This window comes from Fundulus heteroclitus, chromosome 8 (assembly GCF_011125445.2).
Source record: "Fundulus heteroclitus isolate FHET01 chromosome 8, MU-UCD_Fhet_4.1, whole genome shotgun sequence".
In the NCBI taxonomy this organism is placed as follows: Eukaryota; Metazoa; Chordata; class Actinopteri; order Cyprinodontiformes; family Fundulidae; genus Fundulus; species Fundulus heteroclitus.
Genome location: NC_046368.1, coordinates 33,231,616 through 33,243,749, shown reverse-complemented (window position 1 = coordinate 33,243,749; position 12,134 = coordinate 33,231,616). Strand labels below are relative to the sequence as shown.

At 44.7% G+C, this 12,134-nt stretch overlaps 1 pseudogene; it reads left to right on the top strand.

Moving 5' to 3' along the window:
* Positions 1-2,122: 2,122 nt before the first annotated feature.
* Positions 2,123-4,848, top strand: LOC118564034 (annotated as a pseudogene).
* Positions 4,849-12,134: the final 7,286 nt, after the last annotated feature.

Sequence of the window (12,134 nt, the reverse complement as noted above, 5' to 3'; positions counted from 1 at the left end):
AGAACTCTCTCCAGAACTTGGAAATGAACTGAGGGCCCTGGTCTGAGATGATGTCAGAGGGGAGGTTGTGTAGACAATAAACCTCTTGGACAAATTTCTCTCCCAGTTCCTCAGATGATGGGAGCTTCTTGAGAGGGACCAGATGAACCATATTGGAGAATCTGTCCACAATGGTGAGGATGACTGAATGCACATTGGACATGGAGAAACCGGTGATGAAGTCCATGGACAGTGGGACCAAGGTCAAGATGGGAAAGAAAGTGGTTACAGCAACCCAGATGAAGAATGTTAGGAAGGATTGGTCTGATTACACTGGCGGCAGGCTGAGATAAACTTTTTGATGTATGGGACCAAGGATCATCACCAGAGCTGAGACTGTATCGTCTCCATGGTCATCTTGAGGCCTGCGTGACAGAAAAGTCAAGACTCATGGCATACTATGAGTACCTTGGGGACCAGAGGATCAGGAAAAAACAAACTGTCTCCAGGACAGGAGTCTGAGGATGGATGGTTCTAGTGGGCATCCTTGATCTCTCTTTACAAATCCAGCATAATGACCGACAGGTGAACAGTCTCTGGCAGGATAAATTCATCAGCACCACTGGTCATGGACTCCTCTGATGATTCCTGGATCCTGGATAGTGCACCTGGCTTAATGGTCTTGGCCCAAAGTCTGTAAGAAAGGAAAATTGGAATCTACTGAAGAATACACTGAAGTTCTTGGCTGGGTCCATGGTTACCTGATCTGGAGAAATTATGTCACCAATGAAGGATGTGGCCTGGTGGAATTAAAACTTCTCTGCTTTGATTCAATTCAATTTTATTTATATGGCGCCAATTCACAACACATCATTTTGAGGCACTTTACAAAGTCAAATTCAATCAAATCATACAAATTGGTCAAAAAAGTTTCCTATCTAAGGAAACCCAGTAGATTGCATTAGGTCTTGGCAAGCAGCAAAGCACATAAGCACACATTGATCCAGGAATGTTACATGGTAATAGCGGATGATCTGTCTCCCCTGGATGATGTCACAGCTAACAGAATGACAGACCATGTGTGGCTACTATGAAAAAAATATTACAGAGAACAAAAAGTTGAAATAACAACAAAAAATGAAATTGGATAACATTAGGAGAACTCAGCAGAGTGAGAAAAATAGACCCTGATGTCCTCTGGCAGCCTAAGCCTATAGCAGCATAACTACAGAGATAGCTCCGAGTAACCTGAGCTACTATAAGCTTTGTCAAAAAGGAAAGTTTTAAGCCTAGTCTCACATGCCCCCACACCCTTGCCCCTCCATCCACACCTCTCTCCTCTGTGCAACACTCCATCGCAAATTCATTATTATGGTATTAGGCTAGTGGCAGTATTCAGACATGTTAGCATGACCCATGCCATTAAATTAGCCAGTTGATGTATCAACTGGGGGGTTGAGGGGAGATGGTGTGCTCGAATTGGAGAATACGAATTACGAAGAAAGAAAACCTATGTAGAAAGATCAACTGTTTTCTGAATTGACTGTTTTTGAGCAAAGAATCAAAGCTGACAGCCCATGAGCAGGGCCTTTGGTACCCACTCATGATATTCACACAGCTTCATCAGTGAACAACAGATCATATTATGCCTGGGTATTGCAGCCTCTGAGTCACCCGCCTGAAAATTCTCAAGGGACCACCTGACCTCCAAGTCGCTCATCAATGTCTTTCTGTTTAATCCAGTGACCTCTGGGTCACCCTCCGAGAACTTCTCTCCTGGTACCAGACATATGCAACAGATTATCGATAACGAAAGCAACCTGCTTTTGTGGTAAGGTCTGTAAGGACCTTAGGGGCCTCCGGATCCCCCAGGCCAAGATGGGTTGCACAAGGAGGAAGCAAGTAGAGCAACCCACAGAGCCGATGCCAAGCACTGACCCTGGAAGAGGAGCAGTAACCGGAGGCACCCCACAGTGTCCAGAACCTCCATGCTCAACATGCTACACCTTGCAAACCATCAGAACAACATTGGGTTTTATGGCCTGCTGCAAACAAGGAGGCTGAGTGGCAGCAATTTGACAAGGACGTTGATGCCACTCTAAATGCATCTTGCAGAGCAGAAGTTAATCAGCGTCTTCTGTTGATGAGCGAATTAATCATCAGCATAGGTACCGGCGTGATCTCCCAGCTCAGGAAACAGCTGAAGGCCCTGAACCGCCAGTATAAGAGGGCGTGTGAGGAGGAAAGACCAGCCCTGAGAGAGCTCTGGGACATCCTGAGGCAGAAACTCATTTGTCTGCGACGGGCTGAGTGGCACAGGTGGAGAGGCAGAGAGGGGGCTCACAAGCACACGGCCTTTGTTGCAAATCCTTTTGGATTTACTAAGCAGCTGCTGGGGCAAACATGGAGTGGGACCTTGCGATGCCCAGAGGATGAGATCAACCAGAGCCTTAGTGCCACATACAGCGACAGCAGGAGGAAGGAATATCTGCCCACCTGCAGAGAGCTACCCACACCTTCAAAACCCTCTTTACAGTTCAACATCAAGGAGCCTACTCTAGCAGAGTAGCAGAGGTCAGGAACATCGTACAAGCTGCACCTACCAGCGCAGCCCCAGGCAGAAGTGGAGTGCCCTACAAAGTCAACAAACATTGCCCAAGATTCCTGGAGAGGCTCAGGAGACTTATTAGGGTTGTATGGCGGATGGGGAAGGTGGCCCAGCAATGGCGTCACTCAGAGGGTGTTTGGATACCAAAGGAGGAGAACACAAGTAACATCACGCAGTTCCGCACAATCTCCCTACTCAGTGTAGAAGGCAAAATCTGTAACATTCTTGCCAACAGGTTACATGAGTATCTCTTGAGAAATTCCTACATTGACACCACGTTGCAGAAGGGCAGGGTCCAAGGCATGCCAGGTTGTTTGGAACACACAGTAGTGATCACCCAGTTGATCCGGGATGCGAGAGAAAACCAAGGAGACCTGGCAGTCCTGTGGCTTTCCCTGGCCATTGCCTAGGGATCTATTCCACACAAGCTTGTGTCAACAGCTCTGATACCACATTCCTGAGAAGATCACTGAACTCATAAGGGACTACTATAGTAGTTTCAGCTTGAGATTCACCTCGGAACAACATCCGTGTGGCACCACGTAGAGAAGGACATTATCACTGTCTGCACCATGTCAGTGGTATTGTTTGCCCTAGCGATAAACATGCTGGTCAAGGCTGCAGAAGTGGAATGTAGGGGCCCCTTGTCCAGATCTGGCATTCGCCAACCACCAATCCGGGCCTATATGGATGACCTGACTGTCATAGCAACATCAGTGACTGGATGCCGGTGGCATCAGCCAAGTCCAGATCCCTCTTCCTGAGAAAGGGGAGAGTGGAGGACAAACACTGCTTCTATGTGGATGGAGTCCCCATTCCAACAGTGTCAGAGAAGCCCATGAAGAGCTTAGGGAAGATCTTCGATAACACCCTGAAGGACAAGGCAGTAGTGGAGGCAGCCCATGTAAAGCTGAAGGCATGTCTATCAGCAGTGGACAAGTCCGGTCTTCCGGGAAAGTTCAAGGCATGGATATACCAGCATGGCATCCTGCCAAGACGTCTGTGGCTACTACTGATTTATGAGGTCCCAGTGCCTGTTGTGGAGGGCTTTGAATGCAATGTCTGCCAATACCTGCAAAGATGACTGGGTCTGTCGAAGAGCCTGAGCAGCATTGCCCTCTATGGGCACACCAACAAGCTACAGCTTTCTTTGACTGGTGTGACGGGGGAGTTCCAAGTCACCAGAGCCAGGGAGGTGTTGCTTTACAGAGACTCTGCTGATGCCGGAGTCTCTTCTTCCAGCATCACGGTCAGAACTGGGAGGAGAATGGCGAGCACAAGAGACAGTCAACCAAGTAGAAGCGTAGCGTCTTATTTGTCTCTGTGGCAGTTGGACGAACTTGTGTAGGTAGCCACACAAAGCCACGCTATGACCAAGCCTGAGGATGAGAGCGATGACAGATGGTGCAGAGAGAGATTGTGAATCTGCCCAGAAGATCACCTGGAAAGAACTATGGAAGTCTGAACCAGCAAGACTTAAGTTCGTGATCCAGTTGGTGTATGATGCCCTTCCAAGTCCATCTAACCTTTATACCTCGGGCCTTGCAGAAGCACCAACATGCCCACTGGTTCCCTGGAGCACATCCTAAGCTGCTGCCCTAAAGCGCTAGGAGAGACGAGGGACTTGTGGCGCCATAACCTGGTGTTGAAGGCAGTAGCAGACACCATCTGCACCCGAATTCGGGAGTCAAAGCATCAGTCCCCATTGAGACACAATATCTCCTTTGTCAGGGCAGGGGAGAAACCCTAGGGGAGAAGGTAAGGCCACAACTGGACTGCTAGCCATGGCCCATGATTAGCAGTTGCATTTGAACCTCGGGAGGCAGTTAAAGTTCCCAGAGCACATTGCAAGGACGTCACTGAGGCCAGATCTGGTCTTAACATCTGACTCGACAAAGAAAGTTGTTCTATTGGAGCTTACAGTCCCCTGGGAGGACAGCATGGAGGAGGCTCACGAAAGGAAGAAGGCTAAATTTCTTGAGCTAATTCAGGCATGCAGAGGCCGTGGATGGAGGGCCTGCTGTGAGCCAATAGAAGTGGGCTGCAGGGGCTTCCTAAGTAAAACTGTGCATCGGGCATCCAGGCCCCTTGGCATCAGAGGGTTGCCTGAGAGAAGAGCCACCAGAAACTTCAGTGAGGCCGTTGAAGAAGCCTCAAGGTGGCTATGGATCAAGAGGGGAAACGCATGGAGTAGCACACTGCTTGAACACAAACTGGGGCCTAATCAACCCTGGTTGGGTTGCCCAGGCCAGGGTGTCTGAAGATCAAAGACCCGAAACACTCTATGACTCTGGGTCCTTCACTGAAAATGTGTTCCAGCTACACCGTCTAGGTGTTTCAAACAAGCAAGAAGTCTAGCTATATTGTACGGGTTAAAACTGGTTAAATACTTTATTTTGGTTGATATTCCATATTTCTGCAACTAAATTAAACTATAAACTAAATATTACTGGGGTTGTGGGTGAATTCACTTAAATTAACATTATTAAATTAACTTAAAATGAAAGAAACACTCATCTTCCAGTGAGTAAAACAGAAATTGCATGCATAGCAAAGCTAAAAACCTGGCATTGAAAATACTGTGTCTGAGTACACCATATATAACATTTGGGAACATGTGGAAAATAAAGAGCATAAGATCCAAAGCAACAAGGCCTCTAATAAAACGGATCATCTATTAATTTTGAGATGTGTTCATTCAGCCAGCAGAATTCTGCAAAGGGCCACATGCAACTCCCTCATTAACTCAAATTTGCCTCCACAGATCAAAGGGGCTGCAGCAGAATCTCAGAGCTCTGCATCAGCCAGTATACTACATATTTAGATAGAATATGAGCAAAATAAATAAATAAATGCTGTCCCTTTGTGGTTCAGTCTGTCTTTCTATTTTATGAAGTGGTGTTGTGAAAGCAGAGCCTTCTGTTCTAGTTTTAATGAACCTAAGGTGACACAGATCTAGACACTGAATTTATGGGTTCCATTCTTTATTCTCAAGAGAGGATGAAAAGAATTACCTGACCTTCTGACAACATTGGAATCTTATCATGGAAAAAGGGATTCATCACAGTATCATGTACCCCCTTCCTTAAGATAGTTGTCTATTGGTTGGATACACAGGAGAGATGTTTACTGTAGAGCATATCAATTTTATGATAATGTTCTGTATTGTGCAAAATAATCCACACCCATTGAATCTTGTCAAGTTTTATCATGTTAAAATCTCCAAACAGTATTGTAGTTTTTTTAGATAAACCAAAACAAAGAGGTGCATGATAATAGAAATGGCAAAGGAGATAGTTTACAGAATACTTTAACAAAAACAAATCTACACAGTGCATTTACATTCTGTTTCCATGAGTCAGTGCTTTGTAGAACCAACTTCAATTGGAGATGCAACTCTGTTGGGCTATATCTCTCTAAGTTTTGCACATCTCGACTGAAACCTTTGGTCATTATTTGCTCATTTAAAATAACTTTTCATTAATGATGCAACACTGGTAAAGACCCCTTTCCCTCTTTCTGCTACATTCTCCTACTCTCCAATTTATTTGTTGTTATTTCAACTGTCTAACTTCTCTCTCTGTTCTCTCTGTTTTTTTTCTTTTCAGAGTAGCTAAATTTGGCCTGACGTTCTGTTCAACTGTGACGCCATCCTTGGCAGGGGGAGCGGCTAAGCTACTGCTGTAAACAAGTTCATGTTCTCGCATAGATGATACAACTGGCCCTTTCTTTTAGTGTTTAACCTTATTTATCTTCAAAATAGCTTTTGGCTGAGTTTATACTACAGCTAACTGTATGTGCTCCTTTTCATGATATTGACCTGAAAATGCTGGTGAAGATTCTCAGTCAACCAGCTTTGTTTTTTACTTTTTTTCGGATTTACCTGAAAACTGGCTAAGAGTTTATCTGCTTGGCTGTGTTTCTTTCCTAGATAAAATGACATATTGAGCTAGTCTGCCATTATCTTTTGACTTTTCTCTCACATATAAAGCACTCCTGGATCAGTACTTCTATAGTCAGTTTTACACCAGCTCTACTTGGCTCTACCCACTCACAGAGCATTTCAAATACAGTTTTATCAGGCCTTGGCTAGGTGTTTTTGGCCCTGCTAAAGAGTAGGGCCAATCAGAGCAGAATAGGACTGAGATGTTACATGAATAGACTGCTGTTAACTGATTGGCCAAAGGCAAGAGGAAACGAGAAGGTTACTAACTACAGGGAAAAGTTAAATTGAAGGGACAACATTAATATCAAGAACCACCATCAAACTGAAATATAATTTTACTATTTACAAACAATGAATCACTCCTGAAGCAAACGATAGAAAATAAAAAGACACTTCAACTTTATGCAGATGGGTGCGCTATATTTTTTTTCTTAAAATAAATACATACATGGGTTTAGCAAGGATGTCTCTTTTTTGAAACACACTGAAAGCTTTTAAGTTTTGTCTCTAAAGAGTGTTCGTGTAATGATTTGTGTGGAGATGAACCCAGAGTTCAGCCAGACACGGTAGTATCATTTTGCGGTGTTTATTGAATGGAAGGTGAGGGAATTAAACAGGCAAACAGACTTGATCCAGGCTGATGGTGATACAGACATCAAACGGCTGGACAGACTCAAAAAACAAAGAACAGGTCAGACACGACAAAAATGCAGGAGGGCTCTTACCAATGGAATGATTGTGAAGTCCCGGCAACAAACAGAAAACTAAGAGAGGTTTAAAGAGGCGGGCAGACAAGGTAGCAGGGAGGGACCAATTAACTAAAACCAGGTGGAAATGATCAAGGGAGCAAACAGAACAAGTCTAAAGATACAAATAAGCCTAAACAGAACAGACAAAACAGGAAAGAGCTAAACTTAACCAAATAATAAACATAAACCAGAACAGAACATTACAGTTCGGTTCAAAAATCTGTTCACGGCCCCTGATCAAACAGCTGTATCTTTGGTCCAGACTGTTGCACAGCAGAGGTTGCTCTGCCAAATAACTTTCCACTGAATCAGCACAGCACAAAAATCCAACCCATAAATATAATTTCTGGGGTTTTGCACTTAACGTCCTTATTGTCGAGAGGCAAAACAGACTCGTTAAGCCCTAAATTTTAACTCCATGAGGCAAACCTCGGAGCAGATCAGACAGGCTTATCCTCCCTCTCCGCTACTGTCAACCCCCATACCTGTCCAGAGCGAGAGAAGCTTGGACTTAATTTTTAGTTTAGGCTGATCTGTGATCCAGATGTTTATGCCAGTAGATTGTTTTATCCTTAAAGGGTCCATGACATCACCGTATAAACTATTTATAGTAGCTGATATTGCTGCATATGTAAATTTCATTTAAAAAAATAACAACAGCTTGTTGTTTTGTCTGGCCAAATTTCCCTACTCAGTAAAAGGGTTGGTAATGATATGCAGCGCTACCTAGCTGACTTCCCTCTGATTGGCCACAACCATATTTGGAAAATCGCACTCAAATGCGCCCCCCCCCCCCACACCACTTTCATTCTCCATCCACACCTGCCTTCTCAGCGCAACACTCCATTAGAAATCCATTATTATGGTTTTATGGCGACTGGACTAGTTTGTGCTGCAGGATGTCGGACAGGACCATACTGCAGCAGAGAACTTGCTGCCAGCACAGCTGTGAAATAAAACTGTTATGCAGCTGGCTGCGAGCTCTACAACACGGTGACTGCGATGGAGAGCTTGCTGTCCAGGCAGCAACAGGAAAATCTTGCAGCTGGCAGCAGTTTGGCTCATCAGTTAGTGAACTGGATTTTTCACCTTCCTTATATCAGCATTTAGAAATTAAATACATTTACGGGTAAAAACACTGTTGTGGTCACCACCTTCTATGTTGGTACAGAAGTTTGTTTACCGAAAATCCTGAATTAAATTCCCCACAGGAAACAGTCTTCAGTAAAGTCCCAATAAATGAACTTCAGCCACACTTATGTGATTCTCTCGTCCTTCAGGAGTGAGTGGAACCTCCATGCATTTTTGATCACTCTCTGATATATCAGCTCACCTTTTTAGTAACCGCGGTAAAGTTAGTTTGAGGTTGAATATGGGATGTTCACACTCTGCAGCTTCTGGAGTGACTGCCTCCTGTTCGAGCTGATACATGGAGGTTGATCTGGGGGTGCCACTCTTCTGCCTTTCTCCTCTGGAGTGGAGCAAACAGACATGCTAGTGCCATTTATGGCCAGTGCATCATCGGGGGGGGGGGGGGGGGGGGGCTGTTTGTTTGATATTGTACTTTGATGGAAATATCTCAATTACTAGAAAGATAACCCACAAAATTCAATACCATAGGACACATGTCCTATGGTATTGAATTTTGACATTCACACAACCTCATCAGCGCACAACAGATCATATTATACAGATTTGTGCCTCTGCTCTGTCTTCTCAAACCCCCAGTTAGTCATGGGAGATGGCCATTCTGGTTCTGGTTCTAATGGAGATTTCTTCCTGTTAAAGGGGAGTTTTTAATCTGCACTTTTGCTACATGTATGTTCGGTATGAGTGACTGCAGAAAATCAACAACACAATGCAAGCGGCTGCCCACTGTGGTTACAAGCTCATTCAGGAGGAGAGGACGCTACAAGTCAATGACCCGATGCAATCTGCTGAGTTGCCTTAGATTGAAAACTCTTAGCCAATCTGCTCTGCTCGGATCCCGCTCCGAAGCTCTCCCTTGTTTTCATGAAATCTCAAGTCCAGTTACTCCGCTGGATCTTCCCCTGGATTCCCCAGCTGACAGCCGGCCTCCCACCCTCACCAGCCACCCTGTGCAATATTTGGGACTGTATGAATAAACACAGAGAAGCTAAAAATTTTACAAGTATACATTAGCATCAGAGAAACAGTATATATGATTCTTGATCAGATGAAGTACCTGTGGAACCAGTAGCATATTTGGAAACACTTAAGGAGTTTGTTGAGAGCAGTAGAGATCAAGTCTAACATTAGCTTGGACGAAGGACATGTGAAAGCACTAAATTCATCATCTAGAGTGCTGCGGTCTGTCACCAAAAGTGGTCTCCAGCGCTGCAACAGCTACATGCACATTGTCCATCAGTGATGTTAGTTTTCTTACGGTCCTTCTATCTCCCACCACCTGCAGTAGGTCCAGGGGGTGTCCCAGTACAGCATTTATTCAGCCTCACTCCTGACCACTTCAGCTTGATATTCAGATGTTGTGGCTGGATTGTGTTGAAAGCGCTGGAAAAATCAAATACCTTAATCTTCATGGTGCTCCCAGGTTTCTTCAGGTTCGACAGAGCTTGGTACAGCGGAAAGATTATGACATTATCCACCCCAATATCAGGATGGGAGGTGAACTGCAGTGGATCCAATAAAGACCTCACCAGGCGGGCGAAGATTGTTGAGATTCAGCCTCTCAAGGGTCTTCATCAGGTGTTAGCGCTGCTGGCCTGTCGCTGTTGAGGTCCCTTGGGTGTGCAGCCATTGGCACCGGTACCACACAGGAGGTCTTTCACAGTGTGCCCAGCTTCAGACTGGTGTTGAAGATGTGTCCCATGATACCACATAGCTGATCTGTGAAGCACCTTAGGAGCCTGGAGCTGATGCCATCCAGACGTGATGCTTTCCTGACTTTGGTCTCTTTCACTATGCACTGTAATTCTAAGAAAGACAGGGTTGGGGAGAGGGGCTGATTCATGGAGTCGTCTAAAGGGGAGGGGACGAGAGTTGACGAGACTGCTGATATAATCTCTTTGGAATGTGTTGGAGGACTGATTCGTAAACATTGGGGAGTTGGAAACGCAATACTCCCCCTCTGATTAGTGATGGCTTTTCTCTTTTGACCAAGGTGGTTTCTTTCACTCATCTGTTAAACTCTCTGTTCTCCATGTGCAAAATCTGGACATCATTGTCATCAAAACAGTGCCACTTGTTCTTGAGGTGCAAGTGGACTGCTGAATCTTGTCCCAAGCTGCTGACCCTCCTGTGCTATGCCATGTGTTTGTGTAGCTGTTGTTTAGTTTCTCCATTGTAGGAGTCTGAGCACTCCTTGCTACACTGGACCGCATACACAACACCGCTCTGTTATGGTTTGGGTGTTCTGTCTTTGGGATGAACCAGTTTTGCTCTGAGGATGTTATTAGGTTTGAAATGTATTGGTATGTTGTGTTTTAAGAAAATTCTCCTGAGTTTCTCAGAAATTCCTGTCATGGCACGCTGGTGGCGCAGCGGGTAACATGACCCATGTATGGAGGCCTTAGTCCTCGATGTGGTCTCACCCCCCCTTTCTGTCAGCCTACTGTGTTAAAAAGTGAGCTCCGAGAGCTGTGAAAAATCTCCAAAAAAAGAAGAAAGAAACTCCTGTCATATGGAATGACAAGGTTTTCGTCATGTCAATGTGTTCGATGCAGTGTTGTTTTTTCTGCCAGCTTTGTTGGCTGATTTGACAAAGGCCCGTTTTGGGTAACCACAAGCTTGCAGTGATTTCCTGATGTATTTGTGTTCTTTTTGTTCCCCCTCTGTTGCAGGGGGGATGTTGTCAGTGTGATAACTCAGAGTTCTGATAACAGAGAGTTTGTGTTCCAGTGGGTGATGTGAATCAAAATGCAAATGTGTGTGTGGGCTTCCACGAGTATTTTCTCCACCAACTGCAGGTTGCTGAAGTGCGAGCCACCACAGTTGACAGAGAGTCCTGGACAGGTGTTGAAACATTTTCAGGAAGAACTGAGCAAAAGTTTGGTTGCCCGCAATTTAAGCCTGTTTGAGGTTAGGATGACCCGGACAACTGAGAATTTGCACAAGCATCTTGGGGTGTTGTGTTTGCAGTTTGTGGTTAATGGCGTAGATGATGTCGCAGGCTGATGTGGCGTTTGCATATGGGGGAACATATGCAGTTATCACAACATGTGACGCAGTGACCAGCTCACACGGCGCTGTAGATAAATGAAAAAGGCATTTTGAGTTTACACATAAATAGACCAGAAGAAGTTTGAAAAAATAAAAGACAATATTATTACATCTGACTGGGAACCGATATTTGTGTGGAATTCATATGAGTAAGATGAAAATAATGGATGAAACTCACAGTTTCAAAATATAAATGTTCCTGTGTCTGTGATTAAAGTGGAAACCAGATGGAGTCTGCAGGGAAATCACTTTTATAAGAAACTGTCAGGATTAGTCTGCCATGATTTCCCTCTCAACATCCTTCCAGTTACATGCCCTCCATTTGTCCACAATCTAAGTCGTTCCTCCCATTTTAAACTTCACCTCTCTGATTGCAGTTTCTTGCTTTGCCACAGCTCTTTTTTGACACAAAAGTATATATTTTCTGTAACGCTGACCTCTTTTACCTTGGTCTCCTGGCACTAATTCAATTATGGTAAGCACTAGAAAAGGGAGTTATAATTAACACTGATTAATGAGGGGAAGTCAGAGGATACATCAGTGATCACTTGATTGGACAACATTAGTCAGGGACAATTAGCATGAATCACACCAACATTAGTTGGAGGGGGATGTGGTGCTCGATGTGCAGAGACTGAAGGCCAAAGGTTTA